This window comes from Dermochelys coriacea, chromosome 9, assembly GCF_009764565.3.
Source record: "Dermochelys coriacea isolate rDerCor1 chromosome 9, rDerCor1.pri.v4, whole genome shotgun sequence".
In the NCBI taxonomy this organism is placed as follows: Eukaryota; Metazoa; Chordata; order Testudines; family Dermochelyidae; genus Dermochelys; species Dermochelys coriacea.
The window spans coordinates 85,978,786-85,992,501 of NC_050076.1; the positions used below are offsets into that span (position 1 = coordinate 85,978,786).

Sequence of the window (13,716 nt, forward strand, 5' to 3'; positions counted from 1 at the left end):
TGCCATAGTGCTTCACGGTAGTTTTGTCTAAAAACAATGTCAAAGATGTTCAGAAGCAGATGAAGAGCTTTTTTGCCATTATCGATGGAGAAAATCCACAGTTAAACTAGGCAGGATTAGGAAGAAACCTTCCCACCCCCCACTCACCCCAAAAAATAATAATGAGCTATTTCACAATTGTCTTGTACTTTTGAAGCCTCTTGTGCTTGGCATTCCCAGAGACAGAGTACTGGATTAGGAGGGCCGCTGGTCTGATCTCATACGGTAACGCTTATGTGGAGGTGCTCTCCCAATATAAATTATGGCTATGCTATTTTGCAGGAACAGTATTAAAATATAGATAATGAATGAAATCTGAGTTAAGCATTTCTTAATTCTTTAACATCATACTTAAAAGCAAAAGTCCATACACTAAAATCAGGCTCGAGACTTTCAGACCTATTATTGATTAAGATGACCTGTCACCCCAATGCCCAAGTGACAGACATTCTTCCAAGGGATGTGCTGCTTGTGCTGCTTATGCAGCATTGTCATCTTGAGTTAATAGGGAAAGGAGCTACAGACCGACATAAGCCTTCCTTTGATGCAGGAGGACCTGATGGTTTGAGGTTCCAATGGAAATTTCTCTGGAAGAGATAATCCTAGCAGGCCAGAATTATCTCCAAAACCCTTTTGGCACTAAAGTTTGGGTTTTTAGAGCAGCTGAAAACCTTGTGGAAGAATTCACTAGGGAAAGATCAGCAATCTTCAAATAATTCCAGAGGTGGAGCCTCTATTGGATCTAATTAAAAAAAAATATCAATGCATCTAGAAAGAGGCACTTACCGGTGATCAGGCACTGTGCAGCTGCTTCCCTGTATTGGAGTTATTTTGGGATCATTCTGTTCTGGCTGAACTCAGACTATTATTGTTTAGAATGGCTGATTTGGTGAATGCAGTCGCTTTGGTGAATGCAGTCTCTTTGGAGGTGTTCCCTTGGATTGGAAATGAGTCACTGTTGGATCCATCAATGGCTATTGTTCCTCCTAGTTTGCCTGCAACAGCTACAAGTTTTTCATACCAGACAGCTCCTCAGTGGAAACCTTTTCCAAGGTACTTTCCTCCCTATGCGTATTACTGGTCATGATATCTTCCGTCACTGTTTCTGGGCCTATCAAAGAAGGAATCCATTCTGGAGACTCAATGAGATGGTCTTAAGTTTGCCAGTTGAGACCAAGGCAGCACCTTCCAAGAAATCAAGGGTCTAATCTAGATTTCCCAGGGTGTTTGGTCTTGCAGCAAGAAGGGCTCCAGTCTTCGGAGTTTCTAGCATTGTACTAATTACGTGATGAAGCTATTCTCTAAGTGATGCTTGCAAAATAGCTGTGCCCTGAACATTCCATTTGACCTCAGTTCCAAAAAGCCACTCAAACTGTTTGTTTTGCAGCTGAGTGAGAAAGATATGGTGGCCTTCCCTATCAGTGAGGGCCTTTGGGAGACGTGCAAGAAAGTTTGTTGCTATGGTGTCAAAGAAAGTCAAGTTAATTGAATATTGGGTCATACCTCCTCCCCCCCACCTCTGAATCTATTCCAGCCCTTTCAGGCTCCGAAATAGAATATATTCCTGTCAATAAAAAAATTGTAACTCTAACAGGGTCACCTACAGTTGGAGCTAACTTGGAAGGTCGAAGGGTTATCCAAACATTCGCATATACAGTACCATAACAACTGATAGAGATGTTTGGTCCTTAGCCATATCAGTAATTGTCCAGAGAAATTCCTGGCTAAGAACTTCAGCTCTGTCAGTAAAAGCTTAGGTTATTATTGACTGATTCTTCAAATGGGAATGAATCTCTTCTGTTGTAAAACTGATGAGGTTTTAAGGGAAAATGAAGACAACCAGGAGGAGTAGTGATAGCTAGTCATAGATCCAAACTAGTTTCCTAGTGGAAAGAAATGGTCCTCCTGATATTGGAGAAAACATATTTTGGTCATAGATTCATGAATATCTCTCTCTGTGCGTGCGTGCATGTTGCAGCAAAATCAGATGCTCTGTTTAGAAGAGGGGCACTGCATTCTCCAGCTAGCAGCTCTCTTTAACCCACTTTCGGAAGATGGTTGCTGCTAGCTGGTCTCCTACAGTGCAACTTAACAAGGGCTGTCAAAAAGAAAGAGGTTATTTACTAAAATAATTTTGTTTTCCATATGTTTGCATTGGCAGAGCAACACTGACGATCTCACCTATCCTCTGCTTTGGAGTTAGATTTATAAAATCCTGGTGACAGAGGGGAACTGAGGGAAATGTGTCTCTCTGCAAAGGAAATGTGTTTAGAAAACAAGTGTAATTTAAGTAAGTAAACTGACAGAATTGAAAAAAGAAAAGGAGTACTTGTGGCAACTTAGAGACTAACAAGTTTTTTTGAGCATAAGCTTTTGTGAGCTACAGTTGGCTTCATCGGATGCATTCAGTGGAAAATACAGTGGGGAGATGATTTATATACACAGAGAACATGAAATAATGGGTGTTATCATACACACTGTAAGGAGAGTGATCACTTAATATGAGCTATTACGGGGGGCGGGGGGGAAGAAAACCTTTTGTAATGATAATCAAGGTGGGCCATTTTCAGCAGTTGACAAGAACGTCTGAGGAACGGTGGGGGGGTGGGGGAAATAACATGGGGAAATAGTTTTACTTTGTGTAATGACCCATCCACGCCCAGTCTCTATTCAAGCCTAAGTAAAACTATTTCCCCATGTTATTCCCTCCCGCCCCAACTGTTCCTCAGAAGTTCTTGTCAACTGCTGGAAATGGCCCACCATGATTATCACTACAAAAGGTTTTCTTCCTCCTCCCCGCTGGTAATAGCTCATCTTAAGTGATCGCTCTCCTTACAGTGTGTATGATAACACCCATTGTTTCATGTTCTCTGGGTATATAAATCATCTCCTCACTGTATTTTCCACTGAATGCATCCGATGAAGTGAGCTGTAGCTCACGAAAGCTTATGCTCAAATAAATTTGTTAGTCTCTAAGGTGCCACAAGTACTCCTTTTCTTTTTGCGAATACAGACTAACACGGCTGCTACTCTGAAACCTGACAGAATTGAAGTTGCTCAGTAATTTATGACTACTGTATACAGTGCTGGTTAATAAACGTGTGCTCTCTGCTTGAGGTAGTACACTAAAAATAGCAATGTAGGAAGAAGGGGTAGCATGGATGGCAGCTCAGGCTAGTCACTTGAGTGCAAATCCACTTTGACCACCCGAGTGTATGGTTGGGTGTCTAGCCCAAACTGCTACCCATGGTTCCTCTGGTTACGCTGCTATTTTTAGCATGCTAGCTCAACAGAGCAAATGTGCGTCTGCCTACCAGCGCTGGGAAGCATGCTCCCTAGCTACAGTGTAGACATACCCTTGAGGGGTATTAACAGACAATGCCTTACCTACTAGCTTTGAAGATTCTACCTTCTGGCTCCAGCCAACTTACAAAACTGGTTTTGATGAGCAAGGCCGGAACCCAGGCACTCACAAGAACAAAAGAAGTCTGGCAGTTTTTAAAAAATGTCAAGAAAAGAGACAGTTGTTTGGGGGAGCCAGACTGACAGCCTTTGCAGGTGTCTTAAGAAGTTATACCTGAGTAGTTTTCCATCGGGGATGGGAAGACATAAGGTAAGTTAGACAGGCATGTGGACTTTGTTTTAAATCCTTTTCTCTAAATGTTTTGTTCCTATATTAAAAACAAACAATACTTTGGTTTTAAGACGGCTGTTTGGTCACAATATATGCCACTAGTCAGATTCCTGAAGAGAAGAAGAGTATGTACTGGAGCCAGTTGGACCTGCTGGGTAAGCACAGTTAATTAACCAAGCCCTGTGCTACAGTGCCTTGTGTAACTGTGGGAGGATAGGTATAAGCAAGAGGCATGTCACCTGAGGAGATGCACAGAGAGACAAGAAAGGGGACAGAAGCGCAGATAGCCCTGTAGCTATGACAACCTCTTTATCAAGGAGTTTATATAGATTACTTTGGTAATCCATTAAAAGCAGGTCGATTATTGCAGTTTATTTTACTTCAGAGTGAGAAGCAAATAGATGGTGGAGATTGCTGACTCTCCAGTGTAGTAGGTTAAAGATTTAACTAGAGGTTTGGCCTTTAGAAACTTTGATTAATTGATGCACAAATGAAATACTGTAAAATAATATTGCAGTCACTGCTATGGGTCACTGATTTGTTTCTCAGGCTAAGCTTTGTTTTGGAGCTGCTCTCCTGTGTAACAATTGAGTTGGAGTTTGCTTATGAATTCTGAGGTTTATTACAGAATAGTATCAGGGGGTAGCCGTGTTAGACTGTATCCACAAAAACAACAAGGAGTCTAGTGGCACCTTAAAGACTAACAGATTTAGTCTTTAAAGTGCCACCAGACTCCTTGTTGTTGTTACAAAATAGTGTAAAAAAAAGCCCATTTACACTAATAAAACTTACAATTTCACAAAAATTTTGTGACAGACCTGTTGCAGTGTACTATGTATTGAAAGAAGTGCACATTGCTCTGAGGAGATGTGTATCTTCTGCACAATGTAGTTGAAGTAGTTTAAATGGATCACTTAAAATATTGTATGATTAATATTCAGAATAAAGTTCTTTATTCCTATTAGTTATTGTACTGCTCACTAGCTGCACAGAAAAGACCTCAACTGTCATCCACAAATCACATCAGTGGTAGTGCATGAAGCTTAATATGCAGACTGGTATTTTCCTGTTTCCAGGTTGATGGGTTTGTCAAAAATTCAATCATTTAAAGTGTTCTTATTGAAGATTTTATATTCATAATTATAGCAGTGAAGTGTTGGCTTTTGTATTTGTCCCTGTTTGTGGAGTTTGAGAGTGTCTAGTTTAGAAGCAGTGTTTCAAGCTTTGATATAGAAACTTAAGTCTTTTTGCTTAAGGTCATTGCTATGTATTTGGAGAATCATTTGACAAAATCATACAATGTTGAATGGTACCCTATCCTGCAACCTCATGAGTAGTCCCTGTGGAAATGAGCAGGTCTGTTCACAGGAGTAAGGGTGTTAGGACTCCTTGCAGATTGTTGACATATTGAGTATTTGTGCAGGTAGTCAAAGAGGATACTTTTTCACTTCCTAGGCTAGTTCCTTCACAGTAAGGGATTTGATCCTAAACTTGTTGCTGTTCAAATTTATAGTGGTAAAGAATTGCATTTTCTAAGAAAAACTGCTTTGAACATTCTATTTCTTATATTTTATAATCACTGGTGCATTCAGTGCTTCCATAACTTTACCAATCATTTATCAGGTCGATAAACACATATCCTAGACTATGTTTGGCATTGACTGACAACATATGAGAAAATATTGTGGTTTTAAAAACACTAGAATGGACCATCAGGAACTTTTTAGGTTTGACTCAGAGAGGGCATACTGAAAGATGAAACCTATTCTGTGGAAGTAATATTATGCTTATTAATTCCAGTTGTCTTAAATGTAACTTTACCATTTATGCTCTGTCTGTATGCCACTGAATCATTGCCCCAATGGATGCTTTGTTTCCTACTACCATTATAAAAATGGTACAACCTAGATCACATTAACCTTATTTTTTATGATCCATAAGATTAATTAACTCCAAGACTAGAATGAGTGAGTTGTCATTCTTGCGAGAAATTAGAAGGTCTACTGAGGAGGTTTTTTAAGTTGAGTTTTGCATTGTTATCTAGTATGATTTTAAAATCCCTCTGATCCCATTTTTAAAACTTTATAAACACATTTTGAAAAATCACACACTAAAAAATAAAAAAGAAAAGCAGTACTTGTGGCACCTTAGAGACTAACAAATTTATTAGAGCATAAGCTTTCGTGAGCTACAGCTCACTTCATCGGATGCATTTGGTGGAAAAAACAGAGGAGAGATTTATATACACACACAGAGAACTTGAAACAATGGGTTTATCATACACACTGTAAGGAGAGTGATCACTTAAGATAAGCCATCACCAGCAGCAGGCGGGGGAAAGGAGGAAAACCTTTCATGGTGACAAGCAAGGTAGGCTAATTCCAGCAGTTAACAAGAATATCAGAGGAACAGTGGGGGGTGGGGGGGGAGAAATACCATGGGGAAATAGTTTTACTTTGTGTAATGACTCATCCATTCCCAGTCTCTATTCAAGCCTAAATTAATTGTATCCAGTTTGCAAATTAATTCCAATTCAGCAGTCTCTCGTTGGAGTCTGTTTTTGAAGCTTTTTTGTTGAAGGATAGCCACTCTTAGGTCTGTAATCGAGTGACCAGAGAGATTGAAATGTTCTCCAACTGGTTTTTGAATGTTATAATTCTTGACGTCTGATTTGTGTCCATTCATTCTTTTATGTAGAGACTGTCCAGTTTGGCCAATGTACATGGCAGAGGGGCTTGAGGAATTCCACCATGATTTCAACAATTTCCATCCCACCATCAACCTCAGCCTGGACCAGTCCACACAAGAGATCCACTTCCTGGACACTACGGTGCTAATAAGCGATGGTCACATAAACACCACCCTGTATCGGAAACCTACTGACCGCTATTCCTACCTACATGCCTCTAGCTTTCATCCAGATCATACCACTCGATCCATTGTCTACAGCCAAGCTCTACGATATAACCGCATTTGCTCCAACCCCTCAGACAGAGACAAACACCTACAAGATCTCTATCATGCATTCCTACAACTACAATACCCACCTGCTGAAGTGAAGAAACAGACTGACAGAGCCAGAAGAGTACCCAGAAGTCACCTACTACAGGACAGGCCCAACAAAGAAAACAACAGAACGCCACTAGCCATCACCTTCGGCCCCCAATTAAAACCTCTCCAACGCATCATCAAGGATCTACAACCTATCCTGAAGGACGACCCATCACTCTCACAGATCTTGGGAGACAGGCCAGTCCTTGCTTACAGACAGCCCCCCAATCTGAAGCAAATACTCACCAGCAACCACACACCACACAACAGAACCACTAACCCAGGAACCTATCCTTGCAACAAAGCCCGTTGCCAACTCTGTCCACATATCTATTCAGGGGATACCTCATAGGGCCTAATCACATCAGTCACACTATCAGAGACTCGTTCACCTGCGCATCTACCAATGTGATATATGCCATCATGTGCCAGCAATGCCCCTCTGCCATGTACATTGGCCAAACTGGACAGTCTCTACGTAAAAGAATGAATGGACACAAATCAGACGTCAAGAATTATAACATTCAAAAACCAGTTGGAGAACACTTCAATCTCTCTGGTCACTCGATTACAGACCTAAGAGTGGCTATCCTTCAACAAAAAAGCTTCAAAAACAGACTCCAACGAGAGACTGCTGAATTGGAATTAATTTGCAAACTGGATACAATTAACTTAGGCTTGAATAGAGACTGGGAATGGATGAGTCATTACACAAAGTAAAACTATTTCCCCATGTTATTTCTCCCCCCCACCCCACCCCCCACTGTTCCTCTGATATTCTTGTTAACTGCTGGAATTAGCCTACCTTGCCTGTCACCATGAAAGGTTTTCCTCCTCCTCTCACCCCCCTCCTTCCCCCCCCCCGCTGGTGATGGCTTATCTTAAGTGATCACTCTCCTTACAGTGTGTATGATAAACCCATTGTTTCATGTTCTCTGTGTGTGTATATAAATCTCTCCTCTGTTTTTTCCACCAAATGCATCCGATGAAGTGAGCTGTAGCTCACGAAAGCTTATGCTCTAATAAATTTGTTAGTCTCTAAGGTGCCACAAGTACTGCTTTTCTTTTTGCGAATACAGACTAACACGGCTGCTACTCTGAAACCTGACACTAAAAAATGTGTTCTTTGGTCTAGTATTGTAGAATCAGGTTTCTTTTGATGTACTAGAATTTTTGAATCTGATGAAGTTTGCATATTTAAGTTAACATGAAAAGTATGCAGGTAGATGTTCTGAAAGAATAGTACAGTGGTTGTAGCTGAGTTGTAGCTTGGCTTTCTAATGGCTGGCAGCTGGACACATTAGTAATACAGTTAAGCCTGAGCAGCTCCAAATCTCAGTCAGGTTGCTGTAAATATTTCAGATTAATGTGAATTAAGTTACAATGCCACTTAAACAGAAAATTAATCTGAAATTTGCTAAAACTTTGTGAGTTTGACTAATTGCCATGATTACTGGCACAGTTTTTCTTTTTGCATAGCTATATATGTTAAGTGCCTTGGTGTTTTCTGCACACATTGCAGCATTTTAAATGAACAGATGGACAGAGTGCCTATATGTGGTTAACTGTCTCCAAAATACATGGCTCTTAATGAGGTACGATTTGTTTGTTTTTTTCGCCCTGAAACAAGACTACATAAATTAAACATCTTTGCCTGCTTTGCTCAATCTAGCACTCAAAAGTTTGAAAGGAAAGCTGTTCTTGTCATAGCCCCAAGTGAAACATGCACTCTTGGTCATCTACAGTACGGAAGCCCTTTAAGGGTATGTAAGGCAAAGTAAGCCCAGGACTAGTACATCTCAAATTAGCAAATTTGTTAACCTTGGGTTTGTGCATTTACATTCTTTTGTGAACTCAGATTAGGAATTATTGAACCCTGAGTACCAGTCTGGGGCGCCAGCATCTGCACTGCATTATGCAAGCTAGAGTTCAACCACCCATATCCAAGATTTCCTAGCATCTTCCCAAAATGTGGTCGCTCTCACCATTTGTTCATGGTGCAGTGTTGGAAAACTTGACTGTCCGCCAAACTGACAATCCAAGGAAGTTGGCCTGTGGGATACTTTTGGTGGATTCCCAGAACAAAAATCTGGTGAGGCTGCATCTACACTGCAAAGCAATAGGGCTTGAACCCTGGGTCCTGGCTTAACTCAGACTCCGACTCTCCACCCCAGGGGGTTCTGGGATCCTGGGTCCGAGTTCTGGGTTAAGGTGGGGTGGGGGAGAAGGGGGCTTGACTTGAGCCTGCGTTTGAACCTGGACTTAAATTGCAATGTAGCCATACCCTCTACACCTGACACGTCTTCAGGATTTCTCGTACAACTTTGACCTTTAAGGATTGCCTCTATCATCTGTCTTCATTGTTGTCTTGGTTGGCTCTTTCAGATAAGAGTTTAGTGGAACCTATTTATTCTGCTAAAATACTGGCTTTCCACTTGAATTATGTGGTTATTGGTAATTAGGGCAGAAATACCAACTAATAGAAAGAAAAAATGTGTTTTATTTTCACAGTAAGTGTAGATTTTCCTTTAAGGGAAAATGTGTAAGGAATCTTTCTAAAGGTGTGAGTAATAAATATTCGTTCATTAAGCTCCAGTCAAAAGTCTTTACAAAAAGGCATGTTCCTGTGAACCCAGCTTAGGAGTTAATATGCACTGAGCATACAGTTGTTTGTCAAGCAAGCTCTAAATTGTCTCGGAAATAATTTGCTTTCTTGCATCAAAGACAATACTGATGCATAGTCCTAAATTGTGAAAACTGTCATATCTTCAAAATTTGCCTTTCAGTTCTTAAAAACAGATGACTGAATGAGACTTCAGTGATGCTGGGGAGGGAAATTAATTTTAAGGCTGTAGCAAATAGATGTTTGTGCAACTCCTTGGTGAAAAGACCTCCATTCTTTTCTTTTACAGTGAGGTGGTTATGAGAGCTGCTATATTTGAATTAATTTAAATTCTGCAAGGTTTTTGGAGGGCTAAGTCGTCCCCAAGCATAGCAGGTAATGTTCCTAACTAAAGCTAGCTGTTTCCTGTCAAACCTGTTTTAAAATGTGAATCCAAAAATTAACGAATAAGATTCTAGGGAGGTGCCTAAATGTGCTGATCATATTCTTCAGTCCACAAGTACCTTACTGTAATTACAGACTAGGAAAGGACATGCTTTTTTGGGGGGAAATTACTTATTGGGGCATATATTACCTTCCTGACCTTTAACTTTGAAGTTGAGGCATTATATTGTCAAACTTCTTGTTGAATACCTTGCCCTTTATTGTGAATACTTACTCTAGTTCTGTAATTTGTAATTGGGAATGAGCATAACTCATTCATAGATCTACGCATATCAGCAGAATGCTTCAATTGTGTGACTTGTAAGGTTCAGTTATCTGTGATCCTGGTGTCTTTGGGTATGTCCACACTGCAAAACAAACAAAACAAACAAACAAAAACCCTCAGCAGTGAGTCTTGGAGTCCTGGTCAACTGACTTGGGCTCTCTGAAATCCAGTGACGAGGGGAGGGTCTCAGAGCCTGGACTCTGCCCGAGCAGTAATGTCTGCATAGCTATTTTTTAACCCTGTAGTGCAAGCCCCGTGGGGAAGACTTGCTGCCATCAGGGTTTTTTTTGCTGTGTAGATGTACCCCTTAGTAACTTGATCAAAGCCACATGTTGAATGAGTGCAGAGCTTGGGAGAAGATCAGCATTTCTTGCCTCTTGGTGCTGTGCACAGGTTGCTATTATTAGGACCCTACCAAATTCACAGCCATGAAAAAGGTGTCACGGACTGTGAAATCTGAGCTCCCCCTGTGGAATCTGGTCTTGTGTGCTTTTACCCTATACTATACAGATTTCATAGGGCAGCATTTCTCAAATTGGGGGTCCTGACCCAAAAGGGAGTTTCAAGGGGTGGAGTCGCAAGGTTATTTTAGGGGGTCATGGTATTGCTGCCCTTACTTCTGCGCTGCCTTCAGAGCTGGGTGGCCAGAGAGCTGTGGCTGGAAGTCAGGAGCCCAGCTCTGAAGGCAGCAGCCCACCACCAGCAGCAGCACAGAAGTAAGGATGGCAATCTAAGTTCCCTTTAAGCTGCATGGCTGCGCAGCAGCCTATTAAGCTCCGCGCAGGTACTCAGAGCTGTAGCGGAAAGAGCCCCCCCGGCCCCAACCCAGCCTAGCCCGAACAATACTGCATTTATAATGGCGACAGGCCCAGGCTAAGCAGGGGCCCAGCCCAGGGCTCCGCTCCTCCTCCTCAGTCCCCTCCCCTGTGCTCCTCTAGGCCCACCGGTCCAGGTCTTCTCTCTGCACCCTCCACCCCCACCCATTTGCTCCTCTCAGCTGGCTTCTCTCCGACCCCACGCTCTGTCACCCGCAGGCAGCAGCCGCCAGCTGTCAGTGATGAGCGGGGGGAGGAAAAGAGGGCTGAAAGGAGCCCACAGCTACTACAGCTCCTCTGGGCCGCCGGTGACGGATGGTCTGCCACTTCAGGCTCCAACAGGAAGCCCGAAACCACGGACTGTTACCAGCGGTTTGGACTGCAAATAGACCTGCCGTGGCTGTGAGAGAGGCTCCCCAACCCAGCTCTGGCCTGGACCGGCCGTGGAAGAGGCATCTATCCTGCGGCCCCAGCCCTGGAGCTGCCATGGAGGAGAGAGCTATCCCTCCCTGCCCTCCCTCCGCACCCCAGCTCAGGTGCTGCTGTGGGGAGAGAAAGCTGGGGGGGGGGGGGGAGAGTCCTCTCTCCTCGCTGTAGCCCCGGGTCAGGCTGTACCGTAAACCCCTCATCTCCGGCCCCACCCCAGAGCCCACACCTCCAGCCAGAGCCCTCACCCTATGCACCCCAACCCTCTGCCCCAATCCTGAGCCCCCCTCCCACACTCCAAACCTCTCAGCCCCACCCCTGCCACATGAAATTTGTTATGTGCACCAATATGGAGACATGTCACACGTCATCTCCATATTGGTGCACATAACAAAATTCATTCCTCACACATGGGAAAATGTAGAGGGAACACTGGTGGCAATACCATACTATGTCATCTTACTTCTGCGCTGCTGCTGGTGGTGGCTCTGAAGGCAGTGCTGCTGCCAGCAGCAGCACAGAAGTAAGGCAAGCAGTACTGCAACACCCCCTACAATAGCCTTGTGGCCCACCACCTTCTTGTAATCTTCTTGTAATCTCCAATTACAACACTGGAAATTTCAGATTTAAATAGCTGAAATCATGAAATTTACGATTTTTAAATTCCTGTGATTGTGAAATTGACAAAAATGGACCACGAATTTGGTAGGGCCCTAGCTATTAAAGGAAAACTACAGTTTGTAATTTTTGTGACAGCAAAGCCTACTATTCTTTTGCACACACATACCAGGCCTTATTCTAATAACTTTGCAGTTTGTGAATGGTTCTGTGTCAAAATTTTAAACTTTAAAAAGCATAATATAGATTTCATTTTAATGATCTGCATGTATCGTCAAAAGAATACATGTAACTGTTTTAATAATTTAAATGACGAATGTGAGGAAGCAGGATTATTTTTCTAAGGTATAGCTGTGCATGACAAAATGAGCGGTGAATCTTTCTTCATATGAGTGGCATACTCTGAGAAATAATGATGTGACAAACTTAAAATGCCACTGAATTGATCTATTAACTTTCACAAGTTATAAAATTTGGATGTTTCTGTTCTGCTTCATAATTGTGCAATTGGGGGGAAAGTAGTTTGCTTAAATAAACAGGTCAGAGTATAAATTTGAACAGTTGTATAGCATAAACATACATAGTTATATAATTGTATTCATGTTATATGCTATGGTAGTTTAATAACCTAAAATATGCTGGCACTGGTACCCATTCTTGGCTACTTATGATATTGGTGCCAACTTTCTTTTGGTACATAACTTAAACTGAGTGCATATAACAAACTTATTGAACTGTCTTTATAGATTAAGCAGTCTTGCTAGCATGAGCTATCGTTTAAGTTCTGAAACTTAAAATCCACTCTTCTATAGCTTTATTATTTGGGGATATTTTTGGGAGGGGAGGCGGGGGGGGGGGGGGATTTGAATGCTTTTATTACTGCTGTGTTCAAAGGCTCCAGCCAGGATCAGGGCCCCATTGAGCTAGTCATTGTACAAACACATGGAAGGGCACAGCTTCTGTCCTTCAGAGCTTACAATCTAAAAAACAAAACAGGGCTAGGATTGTATGTTGTATCACTTCTTCCCAAAGTGATCAGTGATGGGCATGTGACATGTTAGTTCTGGTCTTTGCTTGTATTTATGTAGGAGGATACTGATGGGTAGAAGTGGGGAAAGGAAAATGGGTTTGAGACTGCAAATAAATGGAGAGAAATATGGATGGAAGTGAAAAAGAGATGAGGAAGAGGAGGATTCTGTGTGGGGCAAATGTGGGAAGGAGCATAATGGGTGGAGAAATATGCGCCTGACACAGCCACGTATAAACTACCAATCAACAGTGAGTTGACAAAATTAGAAGAGTGATACATTCAAGTTTGAAGGTTTTAAAGATGCCTCGTGGTAGGGGGTGGAGTGGGGAGGGGAGTGAAGTCCCCATGGGGTTGCTACTTTTCCTTCTGTGAGAAGCCATATATAGGCCTGGCACCATGAAGTTCCTCCTGATACTTGATCTCATGGGGAAGGAGAGGCAACTGGGATCTAACATTCTGGGATTCTCTCATGTGGGAAGAGGTAGAGACTGGGGAAGGACTGACAAGCCCAAACTTTCCCAAGTTATTCTACTCAGTAATATCAATAATGAATAGTACTTCCTCTTTGTGTTTGAGGAATGTAACATTTGTAGTCAATCACTACATTTTGATGCATTATATTCCAAATTACATAGTTGGAATAGTATGAGGTTGGCAATACAAATTGTATCAATATTCTGAGAGTACTTGTTGTGAACACTAAGGTCATAGAGTATGAGCATGTGTAAGGCACCAATGGGAAGGTCATTTTAAAAGATGACATTCTGGTTT

General features: G+C 42.1%; 1 protein-coding gene across 14 annotated transcripts in view; it reads left to right on the forward strand.

Moving 5' to 3' along the window:
- AMMECR1 (AMMECR nuclear protein 1) overlaps window positions 1-13,716 on the forward strand; it is a 111,916-nt gene that overhangs the window by 15,206 nt on the left and 82,994 nt on the right. The window lies entirely within an intron of this gene.